Source organism: Cyprinodon tularosa, unplaced genomic scaffold, assembly GCF_016077235.1.
Source record: "Cyprinodon tularosa strain WSP-4 unplaced genomic scaffold, ASM1607723v1 ctg951, whole genome shotgun sequence".
Classification (NCBI taxonomy): domain Eukaryota; kingdom Metazoa; phylum Chordata; class Actinopteri; order Cyprinodontiformes; family Cyprinodontidae; genus Cyprinodon; species Cyprinodon tularosa.
The window spans coordinates 1-27,285 of NW_024039731.1; the positions used below are offsets into that span (position 1 = coordinate 1).

The 27,285-nt window shown below is 47.6% G+C and overlaps 1 pseudogene; it reads left to right on the top strand.

The window, feature by feature from the left end:
- The first annotated feature begins 6 nt into the window (after positions 1-6).
- The window catches only part of LOC119776709, a 31,049-nt pseudogene continuing 3,770 nt past the window's right edge, over positions 7-27,285 (top strand).

A 27,285-nucleotide genomic window follows, 5' to 3' on the forward strand; every position in this document is an offset into this window, starting at 1 on the left:
ACATGGACCTGTAGAACATGGAGGATAGAACCTGGACATGGAGGATAGAACCTGGACATGGACCTGTAGAACATGGAGGATAGAACCTGGACATGGACCTGTAGAACATGGAGGATAGAACCTGGACATGGACCTGTAGAACATGGAGGATAGAACCTGGACATGGAGGATAGAACCTGGACATGGACCTGTAGAACATGGAGGATAGAACCTGGACATGGACCTGTAGAACATGGAGGATAGAACCTTAGGGTCAGTACTGTTGGGCTCAGCTCCTTACCATCCTCTTATCAGAGGGGTGTTTCTTGAGATCAGTAGTTTCAGCCAGCAGGGGGAGCTGTAGGCTAAGAAAATGGCTGCTGTGACCTCAGAGCAGCATTATCCGTGTTGCCATGGTTACCGGGACAGAAAGAGGAAGAAGAGAAGGAGGAAGGAAGTGAGGCGGCTGGTTGAAACGAAGCCTCTAAGGCGCAGAGAGGAGGATCAGACTGTCTTTGCCGTCCACCTGTGCTTCTGTCCACCTTCAGCTGTCTCCAGGATGTCCTCCCGGTCCGACACCAAGTCCCGTGAGTCTCCCTCTGTCTTCCTTCCTGTAGAACCCCAGCTGACTCTGTCCCACACTCTACCAGGACAGCGAAGGCAGCATCAGAGCAGGCAGATCAAACCTGAGGCCGCGTTAGTTCCAACTCTGATCCTGTAGTGCAGGGGAACAGATCTGAACAGAAGCTGATCCAGATTCTGATCAGGATCAGACAGGAAGAGGTTTCTGAATGGACGCCTATTGTCCCTCAGGTCTGCTATCATCCTGGTTCCATCCAGTCCTAGCAGATCTTTCTGCATCTGGACTGAGCTGCTTCTCCACCTGAGCTCAGATTAGATCAACATTAAATCAATAAAATGAGTCAGACAGAACCAGAATATTAGAATCTGCACAGTACAGGTCTCTGAGCTCCTACAGTGCTGCAGGTCCTGCTGCTTCTGTAAGGGTGTCTAGACTTTGACTAGGCCATTTAGAAACCTGGTTCTAGTCTTTTCCAGCTGTTGGGCTCCTCTCCTGCTGATGACCCGTTTTGGACGTCGCTGCAGCTGATGGACCCATGCTGGACTTTAACTTGTGACACAGGAACTCACAGTCCACTCATTGACCACTGCCAGGTGGTTCTGCTGATCCTCTGTTAGGTTTACTCCAAACACGGTTCTGTCCATCATGTCCATAAGGACATTGTCTCAGGAGTCTGGTCCTCCATCCAAATGAAGCGCTGCCATTTTGTTGGCTTTCTGCCTGGGCTGAATCTTGGAAGCTGTCTGAGATGTTCTCCTCTCAGGAACTGTGGTTCTACTGAGGTTGGTGGACAGCAGCAGCTGATGTCCTTCTGTCCTGGCATGGTGGGAAGTGTCCCCTGTCCTTTCATTCTGATGAAGATGAATGTTTATGACCAGCGAGGCAGGAGGAGCTTCAGGACTGATCCAGTAAAACCAGGAAAAGCACAGATTTGACCTGCTACTGATTCAGCTGAGAGGCTTTTATTTCTGTGGTTCTCTGATGATGATGATGATGATGATGATGATGATGATGACAATGATGTACTCTTCAGCCTCACAGATCACATTTCTTACCATGAAGCTGAAGGATAAACTCCATCCGCCATGGCACAGACGAACCTCTGAAACTTTGAAACCACCGGACCTGAATCTGAACCAGAACCAGAACCAGAACCAGGTCAGAAACACTTGACACCTTTGTTCTCTAGCTGATCATTCCAAAGAAGTTTAAGAACAATCCACTGGACTTTGTTTCCAAGTTTAAAGACGTTTCTCTTCCATTCAGGAAGTTTTTTCAATCCAAATGTCAGAAATAGCGTTTAGTTCCAGGTTTTATCCAGCAGCCCAACTAAGCCTGGTTTTAGTTTAGAAAACATGCAAATAGAAACGGATGAACGGGTCCCCCCCTTTGGAATGGGGTGGTTTCTCCATTAAAGATACTCCAGATCTTTTGACTAGAAAAAGCTTCCTGGATGGAAAGAGAAAAGTCTTCAAAGTTGAAAACAAAATCCAGTGGATTGTTTTTTAATTTTTTTTTTGCGATAACTCTGACCTGGATGACTGAGCATCTTCACCAGCATCTAGCTGATCATCTTTGCAGATGTTGATGGGACTCACCTGGTGATGTTTCATTTGCTAGAACCCAGCAGTTCTCTTTGGTTGTTCCCCTGAACTCCAGCGTGTTCTTTACAGTAGGCGGGTTTAGCTCAGCAGGTTCGGACCATCAGTGGACCTGCCTGCCTGCTTGGAGCACTGACTGTTGGACCAGCTGCAGGCTTTAGTAGTTCCCCAGCTGAGTCCGTTCAGGGGCAGAGTTAGCAGATCCTCCCCTTAAATTTTAACACTCCTGGGTCCGGTCCGGTCCGTTCCGGTCCGGTCCGCTCCAGTCCAGTCTGGTCCAGTCAGGACCAGACTGAACCGGACCAGATTGGACCCTTTCAAAACAATACGGTCTCCTTCCTGAATGAAGAGCTCTTTCTCCAGCTTTGTGTTGAAGGCCTCCTCTTCTTCAGTCAGTGACATCCAACATTTCACAGCGGGCTGTTGTCAGGGCAACCAGCTGTGGTGCATTCACTGGATTCTTAGTTTCTATTGGGCCATCTTTAAGACAGCTGGTTGTGGTCAGCAGAATCTCTGCTGTGTAGCATTAGGAGAACGGACGTGTGACATGGAGGGCATCCCTGCTGTGTTTTATTACAGCAGGTAGCGCTCAGCCTCTCTTTAACTCTAACTGCTCTCTTTGATCAGCCTCTTCAGGAGAAACCTTTTTAGAGTTTTGGACTCAGACCTGATTTCTGTGTCGTTTTCTGAAGTCGGCTGGCATCTTGGTGGACCAGGAGCGCGCCGTCGTCAGCTCTCTGCAGTACTTTAAAGCTCTAGTAGACAGACTGGGACTGGACAGACCTGGAGGAGAAAAACTAGTCTTGGACCAGTCCATGGTGGGAGGTCTGTTGGGTGGAGCTTCCAATAGGATCCTGGAGGCAGTCCAGACTCTGGTCCAGCTGGAGCCTCAGCTGTTAAACAGGCAGGTTCCCCTTAATGCTCCTCGATCAGCCAATCAGAAAGCATCTCCATGTCCTCATCCTGTCCCTCCACCTGCAGTAAGACTGTCTCCGCCTGTCTCACTCGTCTCTACCGCTCTGTGGCTGGGCTGATCCGCTGGGCTGATCAGAGGATGCTGCGGGGCGTCTCCCAGGACAACCAGGAGTCTTCAGAGAGCGTTACCACGGTGATCAGGGGCATCCTGAACAGTGCCAAGGTAAGGGCTGTCCTCAGGTTCCCTTTGAGGGACAGATGTCTTATCCGACTGTAGTGGTATTAAGGAATGTCCCAATCAGAAGTTGATACCGATATTGACCCCAGATTAGCCAGAAAACTCATTTTATCGGCTGGCATCTAAAATCTCTGATATTATGGTGCAGCTAGAGCGAGTTCTTTCTGGAATTTCTTAGTTTCTGATCTTTTTAACCTTTGTTTCATGTAGTAATGAAATTATTTGAGTAAGTTAGTTTTTTTTACAGCATAACATTGGATCGGTACCATAACTCTGTTCCTCAGGAACTGGGACGACTGGTGGCAGAGAGACGAGAAGGTTCCGTCCCCTTGTCTCCGGTCCAACCACAGTCAGGAGGATTCAGTGAGAAGGAGACATCAGAGGGAACATCTGCCAGCAGAGGACCTTCGGGGGACCAGGGGATGAAGACTGAGACAAAAAGGGAGGAGCCTCCGATCTCAGCCCCACCCAAACCCCCGATGCCCCTACAAGACCCCCCACCTGAAAACACCCCTACCCAGGGACAGACCTTCAGGTTAGTCCACCTCCCTGCGACCCAGTCTGGATCTGTTTGACCCGGCCTGGGACCGTTTGGCCCAGTCTGGGTCCCTCTGGATCCTTCCAGAAGTGGGTCATCCAATCCAGATCAGTCAGTCTATATGTGGTTCAGAGAGGGCTGGTAAGAGTAGCTGGGCCACTAGAGGGTGCTGCTGCTGCTGTTAGTGAGACGTATCGTGTTCACTTCCTGTTTGGATTAACTGAGTGTTGCAGCTGTCCAGACGATCTCCGTCTGAATTAAGTTATTTTCTCTGTGATATCTCTGGATCTCAGTAACTCTAAATGTCCAGAACTACTTTAAAACATATCACCTTCTGCTGCACTTTCCTACTGAGTACTTGTCAGTTTCACACGGTTTTATTTGTGATAGCAAGGAGTAGCTAGCCTAGGCTAGTGCTAGCTTAGCATTGCTATGGCTTCTCTCTCTCCCTCCCTTGACTCTTTTCCAACTCTTCCTTCTTCCTCTCCTCTCTCCTGCTCTCTGTGTCAGATGTTCAGTTATTCCTCTGCCTCCTTTGGTGATAATGGGATGTGTAATAAGTGTAGTATTTTAGTAGCTTTGGAGGCGAGGGTGTCAGAGTTAGAATCCAGTTGAACTTTCTGAATTAGCTAAATTATTGTCTTCATCTAAGCCTTCAACTTGTATGTTAGATCCAGTTCCAACCAGGTTATTTAAGGAGGTATTCCCTTTGATCTCCTCCTCCATTTTAGATGTGATTAATCTATCTCTGTTACAGGGATATGTACCTAAAGCTTTTAAGGTTGCTGGAATTAAACCTCTGCTTAAGAAACCGTCTCTTGACCCAGATGACTTGGTCAATTATAGACCTATATCCAATCTTCCTTTCTTATCCAAAATTCTTGAGAAAGTAGTTGCCAAACAAGTTTGCGATCACTTCCACCATAATGAACTTTTTGAAGAGTTTCAGTCTGGCTTTAGAGCTCATCATAGCACTGAAACAGCTCTGGTGAAAGTCACTAATGATATTCTCATGGCCTCAGATAATGGACTTGTATCTGTGCTCGTCCTGTTGGATCTTAGTGCTGCATTTGATACAGTTGACCATAATATTCTTTTAGAAAGACTTGAATATTTTGTTGGAATTAAAGGAACAGCTCTAGACTGGTTTAAATCTGATCTATCTGATCGAATTCAGTTTGTTCATGTTAATGATAGATCTTCAACACGCTCAAAGGTTACCTGTGGAGTACCACAGGGATCAGTGCTAGGACCAATTCTCTTTACTTTATACATGCTCCCAATTGGTAGAATTATTAGACAGCATGGGATTAATTTCCACTGTTACGCTGATGATACCCAGCTATATCTGTCTATAATCCAGATGAAGCTAACCCATTACATAGATTACAGGCATGTCTGAAGACAGAAAAACTTGGATGACTCTTAACTTTCTGCTTCTGAATGCAGACAAAACAGAAGTTATAGTCTTTGGACCAGAGTCTCTGAAAAAGAAGCTGATTAGCCAGTCACTTCATTTGGATGGGATTAAACTGATTTCAGATAATAAAGTAAAAAATCTTGGTGTTATTTTTGATCAGGACCTGTCATTTAAATCCCACATCAAAGAGGTTTCTAGAATTTCCTTCTTTCATCTGAGGAACATTGCAAAAATGAGCAATCTCCTGTCCAGGGGTGATGCTGAGAAACTAGTCCATGCATTTGTTACTTCAAGGCTGGACTATTGTAATTCTTTACTATCAGGAAGTCCACAAACTGTAGTTAAAAGCCTTCAGCTGATCCAAAATGCTGCAGCCAGAGTTCTAATGAAAATGAAAAAGAGAGATCATATCTCTCCTATCCTGGCTTCTCTTCATTGGCTTCCAGTTAAATCCAGAATAGAATTTAAAATCCTCCTTCTCACATATAAAGCCTTAAATGGCCAAGCTCCATCTGATATCAGAGATCTGATTGTTCCTTATGTTCCTAACAGAGCACTTCGCTCTCAATCTGCAGGTTTACTAGTGGTTCCTAGAATTTCTAAAAGTAGAATGGGAGGCAGATCTTTTAGTTCTCAGGCTCCTCTCCTGTGGAACCAACTACCAGTTTTAGTCCGTGAGGCAGACACCCTGTCTACTTTTAAGGCTAGGCTTAAAACTTTCCTTTTTGATAAAGCTTCTAGTTAGAGTGGCTCAGGTTATCCTGATCTATCTCTATAGTTCTGCTGCTATAGGCTTAGACTGCTGGAGGACATAGGGACCCCTTTTTCATCATTCTGCTTCATTCTATCTCTATTCTCCCACTCTGCAGAATCTGTTAGTTCAATCTCTAACGTTCTGCTCTCTCTGCTTTTTCTCATAGTAGCTTCATCTGGTCTGTTCCTGTTTGGCTGTGACTCCATCCTGGAGAGAAATATCAGCTGTGCTGCTGCCATCAACACCTTTGTTTCTAGATATTGGAGCTTGGCCTGTTTTCCAGTGTAGTCCTGTTTCTCTGACTGTGACTAACTGGATGTGCTCTCTTCATCCTCTGACATGGGAGCTGGCTCGGAGCTCGTCTGCCTGGCTGTGTGTTTCCTGGACGGGGCCGCCTGTGGAGCTGGTTGACAGTTGCCTTTTGTATCTATGCTTCTTTTTCTATGTCTGCTTCTGTCTCCTTGAACCCCAGTGGGCCTCAGCAGATGGCCGCTCACACTGAGCCTGGTTCTGCTGGAGGTTTCTTCCTGTTCAAAGGGAGTTTTTCCTCTCCACTGTCGCTACAAGCATGCTTAGTGTGAGGGATTGCTGAAGAGTCAATGAGTCGATGCAATCAGCTGGTTTTCCTTAGATAGAAAACTTTGAATCAATCTGACTGGATGATCTGGTGAACTGGAAAGTGACCTGAGATGACATGATGTGAATTGGAGCTATAGAAATACACTGAATAGAATTGAACTGAATTGGTGCCAGTCAGTCTGTACGGTCTAATCTGCAGCAGCTGATCTAGTTCGGGCCGGTTTTACTTCAGCATGAATCGGGTGGACTGGGCCGGTCCAGTCCAGGTGTTCTGTACAATCCAGACTGAATCGGACCTGCCTGGAGGTTTCTCCATCATCTGGCGCTGGTCTAATTAAAAATCCAGTTCCTGTTTTTGGTCACATGAGGCTGTGGAACTGATCAGATGGGTTGTGGTTCTGCAGTGCTGGCAGTAAGTGTGGATCAGGCTGGCCCAGGTGGTGCCAGGTCCAGTCTGGTTCTGTTACTAGCTGTGTCTAAGACAGTGAGAACACAGAGAGAACACAAATAGAAACCAGGCTGAAACAGGAAGTGCACGCATCACAGCTGCCACAAACTTCCTGTCTGAGCTAAGTGCAGCAGCAGAAGAAGAAGTGGGAGTGAGACGGAGGCAGACAGACAACAAGCGGTACTTTCAGGCTCTGACACAGTGACCCGTCTGAACTGTGATCCAGTACATTCAGACTGGGCCGAGTTCCAACGGGTCAGATGTCCAGAAACCACGGCTGCTTCCTCTTTTTATGTTTTCACCATAGATCTGTTTCTGAAAGAGAAGAAATGAGAAGTTAGGAAAACCAGGCAAACAGGTTCTGGTTGACCCAGTTCTGACCCGGTATTTGTTGCTATTGGGTCTCTGTTGGAAATGGTTCCTGTAAAGGTTGAAAATGAAAGTCAAAGAAAAACAGATTATTGCTTCATTGTGAGACGTGATCCCGTCCAAATGATGCAAAGTTCTGGAAAACCCAGGTGAGTTCTGGACCCCTAAAGCGTGACACGGGTCAACACCATCTAATTATCACTTCTGGTTCTAATACCAGTGATTCTGGTGCTTGGTCTGGACTTCTCCCACCTCTCATTTACTGCTCCCCCTACTGGACCTCTATGGTAATGGCAGATATGGTTTGAACACTTTAGACCAAAAATCAGCAAAGTGAATAAAACGAGTGTTAATGAAGTTGGTACCAGCCGGGGTCATGGCCCCACCCAGAGGGAAAGAAACAACCCATGATGGAGGCCACCATCCTCCATCCAGACGATCCAGATGTTCCAGGTCCTACCCAGAGACCTTCAGCAGCTTGTGCCAAAAATTAAAACCAGGACCACAGGATCAGGTTCTCATCCTCAGTCCTGCTGTAGAACCGGTACACAGCTGCATCGTCCTCTCAGACCCAGAGAGCTTCCTGCTACCTTCGGTCGGTAGCCGCTGCTGCCCTGGGGCACGCCGACAGAACCAAACTGATATTCACAGGGGCCATGGGGCCATCAGCAGGCAAGGTGAGTGAAGCATCCTGCCCAAGGACACATGTAGGGCGTAAGGGAGGAGATCTCCAGAGGAGATTTAGAGGAGATCCAGAGGAGATCCACAGGAGATTTAGAGGAGATCCAGAGGAGGTCCAGAGGAGGTCCAGAGGAGATCCACAGGAGATTTAGAGGAGATCCAGAGGAGCTCCAGTGGAGGTCCATAGGAGGTCCAGAGGAGGTTTTGTGGAGGTCCATAGGAGGTCCAGTGGAGGTCCAGAGGAGGTCCAGTGGAGGTCCATAGGAGGTCCAGAGGAGGTCCAGTGGAGGTCCATAGGAGGTCCAGTGGAGGTCCAGAGGAGGTCCAGTGGAGGCTCAGAGCAGGTCCATAGGAGGTCCAGGGGATTTTTTTGGTGGGGGTCCATAGTGGGTTCCAGTGGAGATCCAGGGGAGGTCCAGGGGAGGCCCCATAGGAGGCCCAGAGGAGGCTCAGGCAGGCCCCAAAAGGGGGCCCCATAGGGGGCCCAGTGGAGGCCCAGGGGGAGGTCCAGTGGAGGCTCATGGGAAGTCCAGGGGGAAAGGCTCAGAGCAGGTCCATAGGAGGTCCATAGGAGGCCCAAGTGGGGGTTTTCCCCATAGGAGGCCCAAAAGTGGAGGCCCAAAGAGGATGCCAGGGGAGGTCCAGTGGAGGTCCAGAGGAAGGTCCAGGGGGGGCCCAAGAGCGGGGCCCCATGGGAAATCCTGGGGGGCCTCCAGAGAAAGGCCCATAGGAGGTCCATGGGAAAGGCCAGTGGGGGGTTTCCATAGGGGTCCAGGGGAGGTCCAGGGAGGTCCAGGGGAGGCTCAGAGCGGCCCATAGGAGGCCCAGTGGAGGTTCCAGGGGAAGGTCCAGTGGAGGCCCAAAGTGGAGGTCCAGAGGAGGCCAGTGGAGGCTAAAGGGGCGGGTCCATAGGAGGTCCAGGGGAGGTCCAGGGGAAAGGCCTGGGGGCCCCCATAGGGGCCAAGCAGGCCCCTGGGAGGTCCAGTGGGGGGTCCAAGGAGGCCAGAGGAGGCTCAGGGGAGGCCCCCATGGGGGGTCCATAGGAGGGTATGGGAGGCCCAGTGGGGGGTCCATGGGGGGTTTCCAAGGAGATCCAGGGGGAAAGGTCCAGGGGAGGTCCAGAGGAGGAAAAAAGAGCAGGCCCATAGGGGGGTCCTTTATGAGGTCCAGTGGAGGCCCATAGGAGGTCCAAGGAGGTCAGGGGCGGTCCATAGGGGGTCCAGTGGGGGTTTCCATAGGAGGTTCCATAGGAGGCCAGTGGAGGCCCCATGGGGAGGTCCATAGGAGGTCCATAGGAGGTCCAGTGGAGGTCCAGGGGAGGTCCATAGGAGGTCCATGGGGAGGTCCATGGGAGGCCCAGGGGAAAGGTTTTTTGGGGGTCCAGCGGGGAAAAAGGGAGGCCCCAGGGGAAAGGTCCTTTAGGGGGGCCAGAGGAGGTTTCCAGAGCAGGTCCAGTGGAGGTCCATAGGGGTCCAGCGGAGGGTCCCAAGGGGGGCCCAAACCCCCGGAGGTCCATAGGGGGTCCAGTGGAGGTCCATGGGAGGTCCATGGGAGGGTCCATGGGAAAGGCCCGGGGGAGGGTCCATAGGAGCCCACGGACCCATAGGGGGTTTCCCAGTGGAGGCCCCAATAGGGGGGGTCCATAGGAGGTCCATAGGAGGCCCGGGGAGGTCCATAGGAGGCCATGGGAAAGGTCCATAGGAGGCCCATTTGGAGGTCCATAGGAGGTCCAGCGGAGGTCCATAGGAGGCCCCCAGGGGGGCCCAGGGGAGGTCCGGGTTGGAGGCCAATAGGAGGTCCATAGGAGGTCCATAGGGGGGGTCCAGGGGAGGTCCATAGGAGGTCCATGGGAAAGGCCCATAGGAGGTCCAGGGGAGGTCCATTTAGGGGGTCCGGGCGGAGGGTCCATAAGGTCCATAGGGGGTTCCAGGGGAGCCCCAAAGCAGGTCCAAAAGGAAAGGTCCTTTGGAGTCCAGTGGAGGTCCATTAGGAGGCCCAAAGAGGAGATCCAGAGGGGGTTCCAGTGGAGGTCCAGAGGAGGCTCAGGGGAAGGCCCAATAGGGGCCCCAATAGGGGTCCATGGGGGCCATAGGAGGCCCCAGGGGGAGGCTCAGAGCAGGCCCCAAAAGGAGGCCCATGGAGGTCCTTGGGAGGTCCATAGGAAGGTTCCCATAGGAGGTCCAGGGGGGTCCATAGGGGGGTCCATAGGAGGTCCATAGGGGTCCAGTGGGGTCCATAGGAGGTCCCGGGGCCCAAAAGGAGGTCCAGGGGAGGCCCAAGAGGGGGTCCAGGGGAGGCCCAATAGGAGGTTTTCCATAGGGGGGTTCCTTTGAGGTCCAGGGGAGGTCCATAGGAGGCCCAGGGGAAAGGCCCATAGGAGGCCCCTAGGAGCCCGGGGCCCCGGTCTAGATGGGGTTCGGGGAGATTAAAACAACACTCTTTTTTTTGGGGAAAACCATTTCCTGTGGGGGGGGAACCCAATCGCTCGGGGAAACCGGGTTGGATCATCCAGGGGACTAAGGGTTCCCTTTTTCTGTTTCAGTCCTCCCATTCCCTAAAAAGGAACCGCCCTACACCATTTGGCCCCTGTCCCCGCCCACTGCAGGGTTGCCATAGTTACACCAATGATACGGGAGCCAGAAGAGGATTCGGTGGAGGAGCAGGTATGATTTCATCTACAGCGGTTTAACGTTTGACTGTTTTACCCGCCTTAAGCTCCTGGGCACAAAATTGAAAAGAAACTCCTAAAAAGCTGCCATAAAGGGTGACCTTTCTTTTGGTTTTTCTTTTATTCTGGGGTATACCCTGCATATTCATAAAAGAGGGCCAGAACTTCTGTCCAAACCCACAGGGCCCAAAAATTATGCATGGGTTCAGAGTTTCAGGTGTTGGGAACGTGTTCAGCGTGCTTAAGCATGTTTTAACGGTTTTTTTTGCCTGATTTCAGCGTGATTCAGCGTATTTTAGCGTTGGGTTTTAGTGTGTTTTAGGTGATTCCCGGGATGTTTCAGAGTGGTTTGCATGATTTACCGTGTTTTAACCTGATTCAGTGTGTTTTTTTGAAAGATTCACATGCTTCGGGGGGTTTAAATTTAGTGTGTTTATGTGTGATTAAGCATTTTTTAAGGGGTCTTTTTAGCGGTTTCCCGTCTTGGGTTTTAGCACAATTCCGTGGGTTTCAGCGTGGTTTTTAGCGTGTTTTTAAGGCGTTTCAAATTTTTTTCAGCATGATTCGCGTGTTTAAGGGGTGATTCAGTGTTTCAACTTTATTCGCGGTTTTTAGTGTGATTCAGTTTTTTTAGGGGTTTTTTAGCGGGGTTTCCCGCGTGTTTTTACGTGTTTTTTGTGTGATTCAGCGTGTTTCAGCGTGATTGAGCGTGATTCAGTGTTTCAGTGTGTTTCAGCGTGTTTCAGCATGTTCCAGTGTTTATTCGTGTTTTTTCCACGTGAAATTTAGCGTGATTTAGTGTTTTTAGTGGGGTTTCAGCCCTGATTCAGCGTGTTTTTAGCGTGATTGGCGTGGTTCAGGGGTTTCAGTGTGTTTTTAAACGTTTATTCAGCGTGTTTCAGCGTGATTTAGTGTGATTCAGGGGTTTCAGCGTGTTTTTGCATATTCCAAAAAAAGTTCCCAGTGTGATTTTAGTGTGATTCAGGTCTTTTAGCGTGTTTTTAGGGCTGTTTCAGCACAATTCCGTGGGTTTCAGCGTGTTTCAGCGTGTTTCAAGGCGTTTCACATGTTTCAGCATGATTCAGCGTGTTTCAGGCTGATTCAGTGTTTCAGCATGATTCAGCGTGTTTCAGTGTGATTCAGTTTTTCAGTGTGTTTCAGCGTGTTTCAGCGTGTTTCAGCGTGATTCAGTTATTCAGGTGTTTCCAAACGTGTTTTAGGGTGATTCAGTGTTTCAGGGGTTTTCGGGGGTTTTAGCATGTTCCCGTGTGATTTTAGTGTTTTTTTCAGCGTGATTGAGCGTGATTCAGTGTTTCAGTGTGTTTCAGCGTGATTCAGCGTGTTTCAGCGTGATTGAGCGTGGTTCAGTGTTTCAGTGTGTTTCAGCGTGATTCAGCGTGTTTCAGCGTGATTCAGTGTGATTCAGCGTGATTCAGCGTGTTTCAGCATGATTCAGCATGTTCCAGTGTGATTCAGTGTGATTCAGCGTGTTTTTTAAATGATTCAGTATGTTTTTCCCGGTGATTAATCCCTGAAACAGCATTTCCCCGGTGATTAAGCATGATTTTGCCAAAGTTCCATGTGATTCAGTGTGTTTTTAGCGTGATTCAGGGGTGATTCAGCGGATTAAGCAAATTCAGCATGTTCCCAATGTGAATTTAGCGTTTTTTGGTGTGTCAGCGTTTTTTTCAAACGTTTTTTTCAGCGTGATTTTCCCTGGTTTTACATGTTTTTAAATGTGTTTTTTGGGGGGATTCAGCGTGTTTTGCGTGATTAGCCTGATTCAACATGATTCGCGGTTTTTTCAGCCCTGTTTTTAGCGTGATTCAGGTGTGATTCAGCGTTTATTTTATCATGGGTTTCAAAATGATTCAGGGGTGATTCGCATGATTCGGGTGTTTCACGTGTTTCCCGCTTTATTCAGTTGATTCGCCTTATTCCAACCCTGATTCAGCGTGTTTTTAGCGGTTTCCCGTGTGATTTTAGCGTGATTAAACAAAGATTTTAGCGTGTTTTAGTGTGAAATCAGTGTGGGTTCAGGGGATTAAGCATGGGTTTCAGCGGGGTTTCAGTGGGTTTTTCAGTTTGGTCAGCGTTTATTCACTGATTCAGTTTGTGTTTTAGTGTGAGTCAGTGTGATTCAGCGTGATTAAGCATGATTCTGCGTGTTTCAGTGTTATTCAGTGTGTCAGTGTGATTCAGCATGTTTCTGAGCGATTCAGCATGATTCAGTGTGTTTCAGCGTGTTTCAGCATGATTCAGCGTGAAACAGCGTGATTCAGCTTGTTTCAGCATGATTCAGCGTGTCAGGGTGATTCAGCATGATTCAGCATGTGTCAGCTTTATTCAGCTTGTTTCAGCGTGATTCAGTGTTTCAGCGTGATTCAGTGTTTCAGCATGATTCAGCATGATTCAACATAATTCAGCGTGTTTCAGCGTGATTCAGTTTGATTCAGCGTGATTCAGCATGATTCAACATGATTCAGCGTGTTTCAGCGTGATTCAGCATGATTTAACATGATTCAGCGTGTTTCAGCGTGATTCAGCATGATTCAGCGTATTTCAGCGTGTTTCAGCGTGTTTCAGCGTGATTCAGCATGTTTCATACGTGCTTAAGCATGATTTACCGTGTTTTAACCTGATTCAGTGTGTTTAAGCATGATTCAGCATGCTTCGGCGTAATTCAGTGTGTTTATGTGTGATTAAGCATGTTTCAGCGTCTTTTGCTGTTTCCCGTCCCGTTTTTAGCCCCATTTCCCTGGGGTTTTTGGTGTTTCAGCGTGTTTTTAAGGGGGTTTTACGTTTCAGCATGATTCAGCGTGTTTTTAGGCTATTCAGTGTTTTCAGCATGATTCAGCGTGTTTTTAGTGTGAATTTAGTTTTTTAGTGTGTTTTTTTAGCGTGTTTTTAGGGTGTTTAAGCTGATTCAGGTGATTTAGCGTTTTTTCCAGCGTGATTGAGCGTGATTCAGTGTTTCAGTGTGTTTCAGCGTGTTTCAGCATGTTCCAGTGTGATTCAGTGTGTTTCAGCGTGATTGAGCGTGATTCAGTGTTTCAGTGTGTTTCAGCGTGATTCAGCGTGTTTCAGCGTGATTGAGCGTGGTTCAGTGTTTCAGTGTGTTTCAGCGTGATTCAGCGTGTTTCAGCGTGATTCAGTGTGATTCAGCGTGATTCAGCGTGTTTCAGCATGATTCAGCATGTTCCAGTGTGATTCAGTGTGATTCAGCGTCTTTCAGCGTGTTTCAGTCTGTTTCAGCACAATTCCGTGGGTTTCAGCGTGTTTTTAGGTGTTTCAAGGGTTTCAAAATGTTTTTAGCATGATTCCCGCGGGGTTTTCCGGCTGTTCAAATTTCCAACATGATTAGGTTTTTCAGTGTGATTCATTTTTTTAGTTGTTTTTAGCGGTTTCAGGGGTGTTTCCGCGTTTATTCCCTGTGATTCAGCGTGTTTTTGGGGTGATTGAGCGTGATTCAGTGTTTTTAAATGTGTTTTTTAGGGGTGTTTCAGCTTTTTCCCGTTTGATTTTAGTGTGTTTCAGCGGGGGGGGGGGATTGAGCGTGATTAGTGTTTCAGTGTTGGGTTTTAGCGTGATTCGCGTGTTTCAGCGGATTGAGCGTGGTTCATTTTTTCAGTGTGTTTCAAACCCTTTATTTCCCGCGGTTTTAGCGTGATTCATGTGATTTTAGCGTGAAATTTAGCGGGGTTTTAGCTTTATTCAGCATGTTTTTCCCGTGTGATTCAGTGTGTTCCCGGGTGTTTTCCGCATGATTCCGTATGTTTTCCCCGTGATTTAAACAGGGGTTCAGCATGTTCCAGCGTGATTAAGCATGATTTAGCATGTTCCAGTGTGATTCAGTGTGTTTCAGCGTGATTCAGTGTGATTCAGCGTGATTTTAAACCCTAATTTTAGCATGTTCCAGTGTTTATTCAGGGGTTTTTTTAGCGGGTGTTTAGCGTGTTTCCGGTGTTTTTTAGCCCTGATTCAGCGGATTCAGCATGATTAATTTTGTTTTTGCGTTTATTTAGCGGGGTTTCAGCGTGATTCAGCATGATTCAACTTTTATTCAGGGGTGGGGGCACGTGTTTCAGCTTTATTCAGGTTTTGATTCAGGTGATTCTTTTTGATTCCCCATGATTTAAACGTGATTTTAGCCCTGATTCAGGTTTTTTCAGGGGTGTTTCAGCGTTGGGTTTTAGGTGATTTTAGCAAATTTTAAAAAAGATTCAGCGTCTTTCAGCGTGTTTCAGTCTGTTTCAGCACAATTCCGTGGGTTTCAGCGTGTTTCAGCGTGTTTCAAGGCGTTTCACATGTTTCAGCATGATTCAGCGTGTTTTATGGGGTGTTTCAGGATGATTCATGTTTAGGGATGATTCAGCGTGTTTTTAGTGTGATTTGGTTTTTTTAGTGTGTTTCCCGCGTGTTTTTAAACATGTTCCAGCGTGATTAAGCATGATTTAGCATGTTCCAGTGTGTTTCAAACGGTTTTTTAGCGTGATTCAAACGTTTATTCAGCATGAAATTTGGGGTGTTTCGCGGGGATTCAGGTGTTTTTAGCGTGGGTTCAGGGAGATTCAACATGATTTTAGCGTTTTTTTCAGCGTGTTTTTTAGGGGTGTTTTGTGTGAAATTACGGGGGATTCCCTTTATGATTCAACATGATTTTAGCGTGATTTAGAAAGATTCGGTGTTTCCCGGGGTGTTTCAGCGTGATTTTAGTGGATTCAGCTTTATTTTAAATATTCAGCGTGTTTCAGGTGAAATTTAGTGTGATTTTAGGTGATTAAGCAGAAATTTAGGCCCTGTTTTTGTGTGAGTCATTTTGATTCAAAACCGGGGATTAAGCATGGGTTCAGCGTGTTTCAGTGTTAAACAGTTTTGTCGCGTTTATTCCCGGATGATTCAGCGTGTTTTAGTGTGAGTCAGTGTTAAAAACCCGCTTGGGTTAAGCATGATTTTTTTCGTGTTTTTAAATGTTATTCGTGTGTCAGTGGGATTCAGGGAGGTTTTTTTGACGGAAATTAGCATGATTCAGTGTGTTTTAGCGTGTTTCAGCCTGAATTTAGCGTGAAAACAGCGTGTTTAGCTTTTTTCAGGGATGATTCAGCGTGTAAAGGGGGATTCAGCATGATTCAGCATGTGGTTCCCCCCCTTTAAATTCCCGCTTGTTTTTAGGTGATTCATTGGGTTTTAGGTGATTCAGTGTTTTTAGCATGATTCCATGATTCAACAAATTTTAATTTTTTAGCGTGTTTCAGGTTTATTCAGGGGTTTTGATTCAAAATTTTAGCGGGTTTTGGGGGTTTTTAGCATGATTTTTCATGATTCAGCGTGTTTCAGGGGGGGGGGGGGTGGGTTTCAAAACATAAATTTTAACAATTGGGGGTTCAAGCGGGGGGATTTTTACCGGTTATTAAAAAAAATGGGGTTCCCAAAAAGGGGGGTTTTCAAATGGGGGGTTTTAAGGCCGTGGAAATTTTTTTTCCTTTGGGGGGGGGGGGGGGGGGGAAATTTTCAAGGGGGAAAAAATTTCCCAAACAATTTTAATTTTAAACAAAGGGAAAAAATTCAAAAACGGGTTTGGGGGTTTTTTTTTTTTTTTAAAAAAACGGGGGGGGGGTTTCACGGGGGGGGATTCCCGGGGTTTTTTTGATTTTTTAGCAAATGATTTTTATGCATTTATTCCCAACATGATTCCCGCGGTTTTCAGCGTTTTTTCGCGTTATTCAAATTTTTTGTTTCAGCAGGCAATGATTCAGCTGATTTCAACATTAATTTTTCCCGCGTTTTTTTTCCCGCGTTTTTTCCAACAGCTTGATTCAGTTTTTATTCAGCGTGATTTACATGATTCAAAAATTTATTCATCTTTTTTTCAGCGTGTTTCAGCGGGGTTTTAGCGTGATTTTAGCCTTTATTTAAATTTTATTTAGCGTGATTCAGCGGTTTATTCCCCATGATTTAGCGTGTTTTAGCGTGATTCAGTGGGGATTCACATATTCATCAGAACAGCGTGTTTCAGCCGTTTTCAGGGGTATTCAGCCCTGAATTTTAACATGATTCAGGGATTTTTTTCAGCGTGATTCAGCTTGTTTCAGCATGATTCAGCATGATTCAACATGATTCAGCGTGTTTCAGCATGATTCAGTGTGATTCAGCGTGATTCAACATGATTCAGCGTGTTTCAGCGTGATTCAGCGTGTTTCAGCGTGTTTCAGCATGAACATTGCAAAAATTAGAAATCTCCTGTCCAGGGGTGATGCTGAGAAACTAGTCCATGCATTTGTTACTTCAAGGCTGGACTATTGTAATTCTTTACTATCAGGAAGTCCACAAACTGTAGTTAAAAGCCTTCAGCTGATCCAAAATGCTGCAGCCAGAGTTCTAATGAAAATGAAAAAGAGAGATCATATCTCGCCTATCCTGGCTTCTCTTCATTGGCTTCCTGTTAAATCCAGAATAGAATCTAAAATCCTCCTTCTCACATATAAAGCCTTAAATGGCCAAGCTCCATCTGATATCAGAGATCTGATTGTTCCTGATGTTCCTAACAGAGCACTTCGCTCTCAATCTGCAGGTTTACTAGTGGTTCCTAGAATTTCTAAAAGTAGAATGGGAGGCAGATCTTTTAGTTCTCAGGCTCCTCTCCTGTGGAACCAACTACCAGTTTTAGTCCGTGAGGCAAACACCCTGTCTACTTTTAAGGCTAGGCTTAAAACTTTCCTTTTAGATAAAGCTTATAGTTAGAGTGGCTCAGGTTATCCTGATCTATCTCTATAGTTCTGCTGCTATAGGCTTAGACTTTTGGAGGACATAGGGACCCCCATTTCATCATTCTGCTTCATTCTCTCTCTGTTCTCCTATTCTGCAGAATCTGTTTGTTCAATCTCTAACCTTCTGCTCTCTCTGCTTTTCCTCAGAGTAGCTTTGCCTCGTCTGTTCCTGTTTGGCTGTGACGTCATCCAGGAAAGAAACATCAGCTGTGCTGCTTCTATCAACACCCTTGTTTATAGATGTTGGAGATCGGCCTGTCTTCAGGTGTGGTCCTGTTTCTCTGGCCGTGGCTGGGTGGATGTGCTCTCTTCGTCCTCTGACATGGGAGCTGCCTTGGAGCTCGTCTGCCTGGCTGTGTGTTTCCTGGACGGGGCCGCCTTTTACAGCTGCTTTTTGTATCTCTGCTTCTGTCTCCTTGAACCCCAGTCGGCCTCGGCAGATGGCCGCTCGCACTGAGCCTGGTTCTGCTGGAGGTTTCTTCCTGTTCAAAGGGAGTTTTTCCTCTCCACTGTCGCTACAAGCATGCTTAGTGTGAGGGATTGGATTTGAGTCAATGCAATCAACTGGTTTTCCTTAGATAGAAAACTTTGTATCAATTTGACTGTATGATCTGGTGAACTGGAAAGTGCCTTGAGATGACATGTGTTGTGAATTTGGCGCTATATAAATAAACTGAATTGAAACTGAATTGAATTCAGCGTGTTTCAGCGTGATTCAGCGTGTTTCAGCATGATTCAGCATGATTCAACATGATTCAGCGTGTTTCAGCGTGTTTCAGCATGATTCAGCATGATTCAACATGATTCAGCGTGTTTCAGCATGATTCAGCGTGATTCAGCATGATTCAGCATGATTCAGCGTGTTTCAGCGTGATTCAGTGTTTCAGCGTGTTTCAGCGTGTTTCAGCGTGATTCAGCATGATTCAACATGATTCAGCGTGTTTCAGCGTGTTTCAGCGTGATTCAGCGTGATTCAGCATGATTCAGCATGATTCAGCGTGTTTCAGCGTGATTCAGCATGATTCAACATGATTCAGCGTGATTCAGCATGATTCAACATGATTCAGCGTGTTTCAGCATGATTCAGCGTGTTTCAGCATGATTCAGCATGATTCAACATGATTCAGCGTGTTTCAGCATGATTCAGTGTGATTCAGCATGATTCAACATGATTCAGCGTGTTTCAGCGTGTTTCAGCGTGATTCTGTATGTCAGTGTGATTCAGCGTGTTTCAGCATGATTCAGCGTGCTTCAGCATGATTCAACATGATTCAGCGTGTTTCAGCGTGATTCAGTGTGTCAGCGTGTTTCAGAGTGTTTCAGCGTGATTCAGTGTGTCAGCTTGATTTAGCGTGTTTCAGCGTGTTTCATCATGATTCAGCTTGTTTCAGTGTGATTCAGTATGTCAGCATGATTCAGTTCCATTTTGGCTCAGGTCCTCCTAATAGAGCAGGAGAACCATGTTCTATCACCATCTGCAAACATGAGAAGGTTTGCTGCCTTCAGAGCAGATCTCTGGTTCGATCAGTCTGTTTTTGACATCTCAGCCTGTGAGCTTCACCATCATGTGTGGTTTTTATAATTAACTGGGTGGTTTGTGTGTTTCAGGACGACAGCTTCTGGAAGCGACTCTCTTCTTCCTCTGCTGGCTCTGCGGCCAACACCTCGCTCTATGGTAACACCCCCACAAACACCAGAGTGTCTCTGAAACCTGAACTCAGTGTCCTCACTTTGCTGGTGAAACACCAGAAACGGTCCTTACTAAGCAGCATAAACAGGAACACACACACACACACAGACATCTGGGGCCGTGTGACATCACATCCTGTCAGCAGCCACTTCTTCCCTGTAGCGTCTGCTGCCCCCTGCTGGTCACAGCCTAGCACTGATTTCAGGAAGGTTCTGTCTTCAATCTGGACCTGAAACAGGAACCAAAACCAGACTGATTGCATGGAGCCAGTGGTGAAAGTTCACCAGAACCTCCTGCACAACCTTGAGGATCTGTACTGGATCCGGTTATGGAAGGCAGTCCGATCCGTCTAAACCAAGCTGCCGGTTCCATCAGGTTGGAGCTGTTGGACCAGGATCATCAAACCCACTAACTTCTTCATTATCTGATCAGCTCTCACATCCGTTCAATAAGAGAGCATGATCATGATGTAAATCAGGGGCACTAGGACCCTGTTCAGCGTACATGCCTGCTGTCAGTGACCGGCTGGTGGCGGTGCGGGCTATAGTTAACCAGGACTGGGCTGGACAGAAAGGTATTCTTTCATTCAGAACAGATTCACCAGCATCGTTTCGTTGATAGATGGATGGAAGATGATTCTTTCATTGTAATGTTAAACATGAAGCTGACTTTATTCCCAGTCTTTTATTTAAACCTGTTAGTGGCCATCGATTAAAACCCCGGTCTACTGTGGTCCGAGGGCCCAGAGAGGACGGCTGTGATTCAGTCTGACTGTTCAGAACCACAGTAAGCATTTAGCTCTCAGCTAGCAAGCTTTAGAGCACTAAAGCATCCTTCCTGGGCTAAGCCCCTCCCACTATGGGTCCTAGGGATGTCCCTGCTGGAGCAGGTCAGTTAGAACCACTCTGGGAGTTTAATGATGCAGGTTTCCTCGCCAGCTCTGGTGGTTCCTGGACTCTTGGTTCTGGATCAGTCCAAAAGCAGGAGAAGCAGGTTCTGATTGGAGCAGTTGGACCTGTTAGAGCGGTTGAACCGTTTGGACCGGGTGGACTAGTTGGACCGAGTGGACCGGTTGAACCGTTTGGACCGGGTGGACCAGTTGGACCGAGTGGACCGGTTGAACCGTTTGGACCGGGTGGACCGTTTGGACCGGGTGGACTAGTTGGACCGAGTGGACCGGTTGAACCGTTTGGACCGGGTGGACCAGTTGGACCGAGTGGACCGGTTGGACTGGGTGGACCGGTTGAACCGTTTGGACCGGGTGGACCAGGTTCTGATTCTGTCTCCTTCTCAGATGACGATCCAGACTACGACTTCCTGCACACGGACCTGTCCTCCTCGGAGAAGCTCCCCCCACTGCCCCCCGCCCTGCCAGAGAAGAGGCGTCGCAGCACCACAGGTGAGGACACACCTGTCTGTCCTCCTGCTCCTGTCCCTCCTTACAAGCCTTGTCTCCTCCTTGTAGGTACCACAGGTCTTTTCAATACGTCCACCTTTGAGTTTGACTCTGCCCACGCAGAGACACCCTTCACCAACAGTGACGCCATCATAGACCCTGATGTCCCCGTGTCCTCACCCCTGTCCCCCAGTAAGACGCCCCCTCCCCTCCCTGAGAAGAAACGACACAGTGAGTAAAAACACAGCAGCTGATTGGTTGAAATCAAAGGTCTTCTAATCGTCTGTTCCCCGTCCTTTGTCCTCTGTCCTCAGTCCATCAGTACCTTCAGTTCTGTTCGTCCTACACCGACCAGTCTGCGCTTCTCCTCTATCAGAAGTACAAAGTCAGGCAGCGAGGCCAAGACTCCACCCACCCACTGGTTTCCCAGACGACAGACTCCACCCCCTCTGTGGACCAGCTTCCTGCCCCAGCTCTACCACCAAAGAAGAAGCAGCAGGTGAAGGCAGAACCCCAGAGGTTCCATTTAGGTTCTATTGACCCAGAGGATCAATCAGAGGACCTAAGTGGTTCTGGACCACTTCTAGAACCTTTAATTGATCAGTGTAGAAACAAACGGAGGACCACCTGATCAGGAAGCTTCTGATAATCTGGAACCAGAACCTCTTTTTTATTTCTAGTTGTTCTGCAGAGATTCCAGAAAAGTTAAAACAAAGTTAACAAACAATCCACCTGGAAGCCGTTTCTCTTCTCGACCAGGAAGCTTCTTCAATTTAAAATGTCAGTTCCGGGCTTTATAGAGGGGACCAACAAAGCTTTGTTTCTGTTTAGGAAAAAAACTAAACTAAAACTAAATCCCAGAACATTTCAAACCAAACAGACCCTGAAACAGAGACCAGTTCATCCTAAAGACCTAATCTGAGCAGAGTGGCGTCTGCAGGTCAATGCAGGGAGGAATGATCTGATCTGTATACTGGAGAAACCAAACAACCTCTCCACAGACGCACGGCCCAACACAGAAGAGCGCCCCCCTCTGGATAAGACTCTGCACTACATCTACACCTGATGGACAAAGGACATTCTTTGGAGGACCAGAATGTTCACATTTTGGACAAAGAGGACAGGTGGTTTGAGAGGGACATGAAGGAAGCCATCTTTGTTAGGAAAGAAAAACCAACCTTAAACAGAAGGGGGGGGGGGGGGGGTGGCGGGGGCTCAGATTCCAGCTTTGAAAAACCTCCAATGCAGCGATAGAGTTGATTCCTTCCCGCTATCATCGCAGCTCCAACCCCTTTACAGGAGAACAGAAGACCAACAGAAGACCTCACCTGTTCAGCCAGGCCAACTATTCCCTCTAACGCCCCCCCCTTTCAGAGACATAGACAGGTATGGGGCATTGCAGGCTAACAAAGAAGCCAAACAACCCCCATTCCAAAGGGGGGGACCCGTTCATCCGTTTCTAGTTGCATGTTTTCTAAACTAAAACCAGGCTTTGTTGGGCTGCTGGATAAAACCTGGAACTAAACGCTATTTCTGACATTTGGATTGAAAAATCTTCCTGGATGGAAGAGAAACGTCTTCAAACTTGGAAACAAAGTCCAGAGGATTGATTTTTTTTTTTCTGACTCTGACCTGGATGACTGAGAATCTCCACCAGCCTTCTGCAGAGGTTATGCCGGCCGGTCGGGTCCAGACCCGGACAGGTTCTGCTAGACTTTCTGAGATGTTGCTGGTTTGGTTCTGTTTGGCTGTTGTTCTGACGATGCTCTCCATGTTCCTCTGCTGTCATCAGGACCCAGACACAGAAACCGAGGAGAAGGAGGACAGGTGAGACACACACCTGGAAGCGGAGCAGACTCTCCTCTGTGCAGACCCTGACCTGCTTCTGTCCTGCAGGGTTCTGGAGATCCAGCAGGGGGCGGAGCTTAGCCAGAGGAGCAGTGAGGAGGAGCTCCTACTGACCGAACCCGCTGAGATCCTCCGAAGGATCAGTTTGAAATCTGAGGTTTGGCCCCGCCCTCTCACCTGTCAGGGTTGAACTCTGCTGACCTCTGACCTCTGACCTCTTCACCTTTAGGAGGAGGAGGGGCCAGAAGTGAAGGCTGCATCACCTGAGATCCTTTTGGTCCGAGCCACACAGTCCAGCAGCAGCGGTAGGTCCTTATAGCCCCAGCAGAACCAACCGTTGGGTCAGGTGCTCCGGTTCTGGTGATACCGGCTGGTTCCGTCCATCACCATGGAGACATTGGTGCAGCTGAGAACCTTCTGTTTGGGTTTCTACAGAACAGAACCAGTACCAGAAGGCCTTCCTCTGCACCTACAGGGGCTTCATCAGACCCAGTGATGTCATCAGCAAACTGCAGCACAGATATCCTTAACCTTCCAGGTCCAACGGGTCAGAACCAGGTGCTGGTTTTGTGTGCTCCTTAACCTTCCAGGTCCAACGGGTCAGAACCAGGTTCTGGTTTTGTGTGCTCCTTAACCTTTAACACATACAGAGGCCTGCGAGAAGGAGAACCTGCAGACCCGTCAGCAGCCAGAACCACCTTCCAGCTGCTGGTCAGGGTGGTGGAGGACCTTAGGTGAGACATTTGGACCCGACCAAACCTTTCAGAACCCTGGGCCAGAACTGGCTGATAAACCCAGATCCTCTTGGTTCTGTGGTATCTGAGCCCGGTCCAGGGTCTGGATGTTTAGAAAGTTCTGGTGTTGATGTGGGGTCTGATGTTTCTGCAGCGGCGTGGAGCTGGAGCCCGATTTGCTGCAGCTGCTGATGGACCTGGTGTTCAGCCTTCTGATTGGTGGAGAGCTGGGGATGGCCCACCAGCTGCACTTCAGCATCCTGGCCAAGATGGAGAAGAGATGGAAGCTGATTGGCTCCCCTCGGTCTCTCCGCCCCCTTGCCGCAAAGGGTGTGGCTGCCAGGTAACCCCCCCGCCCACGGTCAAAGGTCGGAGGAGCGTTCTGTGCCGTGATTGGCTGCTTTCTCACCTGATTGTCTTCTGCTGACAGACCAGGAACTCTGCTGGACTTCAGGAGTCAGGATCTGGCAGAACAGCTGACTCTGCTGGACTCTGACCTGTTCTGCAAGATTGAGGTGCAGATCAGTCTGTGTTCACTTGTGGTTCCGCCTCACCTGTCCGCCTCACCTGTCTGTCTCACCTTTGCAGCTCCCAGAGGTCCTGCTGTGGTCCAAAGAGCAGAATGAGGAGAGGAGTCCACACCTGACAGAGTTCACCCAGCACTTCAACAACGTTTCCTTCTGGTCCGTCAGAACCTTATTCTCACCTGGAAATCCTGGACCTCTCTGGTTCCCTCTCTGGTTCCTACTTACCTCTCTGGTTCCCTCTCTGGTTCCTACTTACCTCTATGGTTCCCTCTATGGTTGATGCTTATCTTTTCGGTTTCCTCTGTGGTTCCGTCTGCGGTTCCTGCTTATCATGCTGGTTCCCTGTCTGGTTCCCTCTATGGTTCCTGCTAGTCCTTCCATTTCCTTCTCTGGTTCCCTGTGTGGTCCGCTCTCTGGTTCCCTCTCTGGTTCCTGCTTATCTTCCTGGTTCCCTCTCTGGTTCCTACTTACCTCTCTGGTTCCCTCTCTGGTTCCTACTTATCTCTCTGGTTCCCTCTCTGGTTCCTACTTATCTTCCTGGTTCCCTCTCTGTTTCCAGCTGTGGTTGCTGGTTTGATGCCTTCTGTTGGTATAACCTTCATGTTGACGTCGTTCTAGGGTTCGGTCTGTCATCATCCTTCAAGATAAACCACAGGACAGAGAGAAGCTCCTGCTGAAGTTCCTTAAAGTCATGAAGGTAACCGATGAAGACCAGCAGGATCCAGAGCATCTCCTTCAGGTTGTAGCATCTTCTACCGTGTCCCAGACCATAATATGCCGTGTTCCTGCAGCACCTGAGGAAGCTGAATAACTTCAACTCCTACCTGTCCATACTGTCTGCCCTTGACTCCGCCCCCCTGAGACGTCTGGACTGGCAGAGAAGCACGTCTGAGGTGCTTCTGGATCTCCTGGTCTGACCTGCTCTTTGCTTTTGGTTTCATCTGTTCTCTGATGATGGTTTCCTGTTTCTTCAGAGTCTGGAGGAGTTCAGCTCCCTGATTGACAGCTCCTCATCATTCAGAGCCTACAGAGCGGCGCTGGCTGAGGTGGAACCTCCCTGCATCCCCTATCTGTAGGTCCTAGCCCTCCTGAAGGTTGAAGGTCACCATGAACCCACTCCTAACCTCAGCTCTCCATCAAACATCTGTCCTGCGTTCAGGGGGCTGATCCTTCAGGACCTGACCTTTGTCCACCTGGGGAACCCGGACACCTGGACCAGCCCAGAAGGTCCAAAGGTCAACTTCTCCAAATGTTGGCAGCAGTTTAACATCCTGGACACTTTGAGGAGCTTCCAGCTGGTGTGAGTAGAACCTCTGAGTCTACAGGGTGACCTCCAGGGCCGCCTCTTGGACTACACACTAGTAGTGTGTAGTACCAGTGTATAGTACCAGTGTGTAGTACCAGTGTGTAGTACCAGTGTGTAGTACCAGTGTGTAGTACCAGTGTGTAGTGCCAGTGTATAGTACCAGTGTGTAGTAGTGTGTAGTACCAGTGTATATTTCCGGTGTATAGCAGTGTGTAGTACCAGTGTATAGTACCAGTGTGTAGTACTGTGTAGTACCAGTGTGTAGTACCAGTGTGTAGTACCAGTGTGTAGATCCAGTGTGTAGTGCCAGTGTATAGTACCAGTGTGTAGTAGTGTGTAGTACCAGTGTATATTTCCGGTGTATAGCAGTGTGTAGTACCAGTGTATAGTACCAGTGTGTAGTACTGTGTAGTACCAGTGTGTAGTACTGTGTAGTACCAGTGTATAGTACCAGTATGTAGTACTGTGTAGTAACAGTGTGTAGTACCAGTGTGTAGTACCAGTGTGTAGATCCAGTGTGTAGTGCCAGTGTATAGTACCAGTGTGTAGTAGTGTGTAGTACCAGTGTATATTTCCAGTGTGTAGTACTGTGTAGTACCAGTGTGTAGTACCAGTGTGTAGATCCAGTGTATAGTACCAGTGTGTAGTAGTGTGTAGTACCAGTGTATATTTCCAGTGTGTAGTACTGTGTAGTACCAGTGTGTAGATCCAGTGTGTAGATCCAGTGTATAGTACCAGTGTGTAGTAGTGTGTAGTACCAGTGTATATTTCCAGTGTGTAGTACTGTGTAGTACCAGTGTGTAGATCCAGTGTGTAGATCCAGTGTATAGTACCAGTGCGTAGTAGTGTGTAGTAGTGTATAGTACAAGTGTATATTTCCAGTGTGTAGTAGTGTGTAGTACCAGTGTGTAGTACCAGTGTGTAGTAGTGTGTAGTACCAGTGCGTAGTAGTGTGTAGTACCAGTGTGTAGTACCAGTGTGTAGATCCAGTGTGTAGATCCAGGGTGTAGTACCAGTGTGTAGTAGTAGTGTATAGTACAAGTGTATATTTCCAGTGTGTAGTAGTGTGTAGTACCAGTGTGTAGTACCGGTGTGTAGTAGTGTGTAGTACCAGTGTGTAGATCCAGGGTGTAGTACCAGTGTGTAGCAGTGTATAGTACAAGTGTATATTTCCAGTGTGTAGTAGTGTGTAGTACCAGTGTGTAGTACCGGTGTGTAGTAGTGTGTAGTACCAGTGTGTAGATCCAGTGTGTAGTAGTGTGTAGTACCAGTGTGTAGATCCAGTGTGTAGTAGTGTGTAGTAGTGTGTAGTAGAGTGTAGTACCAGTGTGTAGTACCAGTGTGTAGTAGTGTGTAGTAGTGTGTAGTACCAGTGTATATTTCCAGTGTGTAGTAGTGTGTAGTAGTGTGTAGTACCAGTGTGTAGTAGTGTGTAGTACCAGTGTGTAGTACCAGTGTGTAGTAGTGTGTAGTAGTGTGTAGTACCAGTGTGTAGTACCAGTGTGTAGTACCAGTGTGTAGTACCAGTGTGTAGTAGTGTGTAGTAGTGTGTAGTACCAGTGTGTAGATCCAGTGTGTAGTAGTGTGTAGTAGTGTGTAGTACCAGTGTATATTTCCAGTGTGTAGTAGTGTGTAGTAGTGTGTAGTAGAGTGTAGTACCACTATGTAGTACCAGTGTGTAGTATCAGTGTGTAGTAGTGTGTAGTAGTAGTGTATAGTACAAGTGTATATTTCCAGTGTGTAGTAGTGTGTAGTACCAGTGTGTAGTACCGGTGTGTAGTAGTGTGTAGTACCAGTGTGTAGATCCAGTGTGTAGTACCAGTGTGTAGTACCAGTGTGTAGTAGTGTGTAGTACCAGTGTGTAGATCCAGTGTGTAGTACCAGTGTGTAGTAGTGTGTAGTAGTAGTGTATAGTACAAGTGTATATTTCCAGTGTGTAGTAGTGTGTAGTACCAGTGTGTAGTACCGGTGTGTAGTAGTGTGTAGTACCAGTGTGTAGATCCAGTGTGTAGTACCAGTGTATATTTCCGGTGTATAGCAGTGTGTAGTACCAGTGTGTAGTAGTGTGTAGTAGTGTGTAGTACTGTGTAGTAGTGTGTAGTACCAGTGTGTAGTACCAGTGTTTAGTACCAGTGTGTAGTAGTGTGTAGTAGTGTGTAGTACCAGTGTGTAGTTCCAGTGTGTAGTACCAGTGTGTTGTAGTGTGTAGTAGTGTGTAGTAGTGTGTAGTACCAGTGTGTAGTA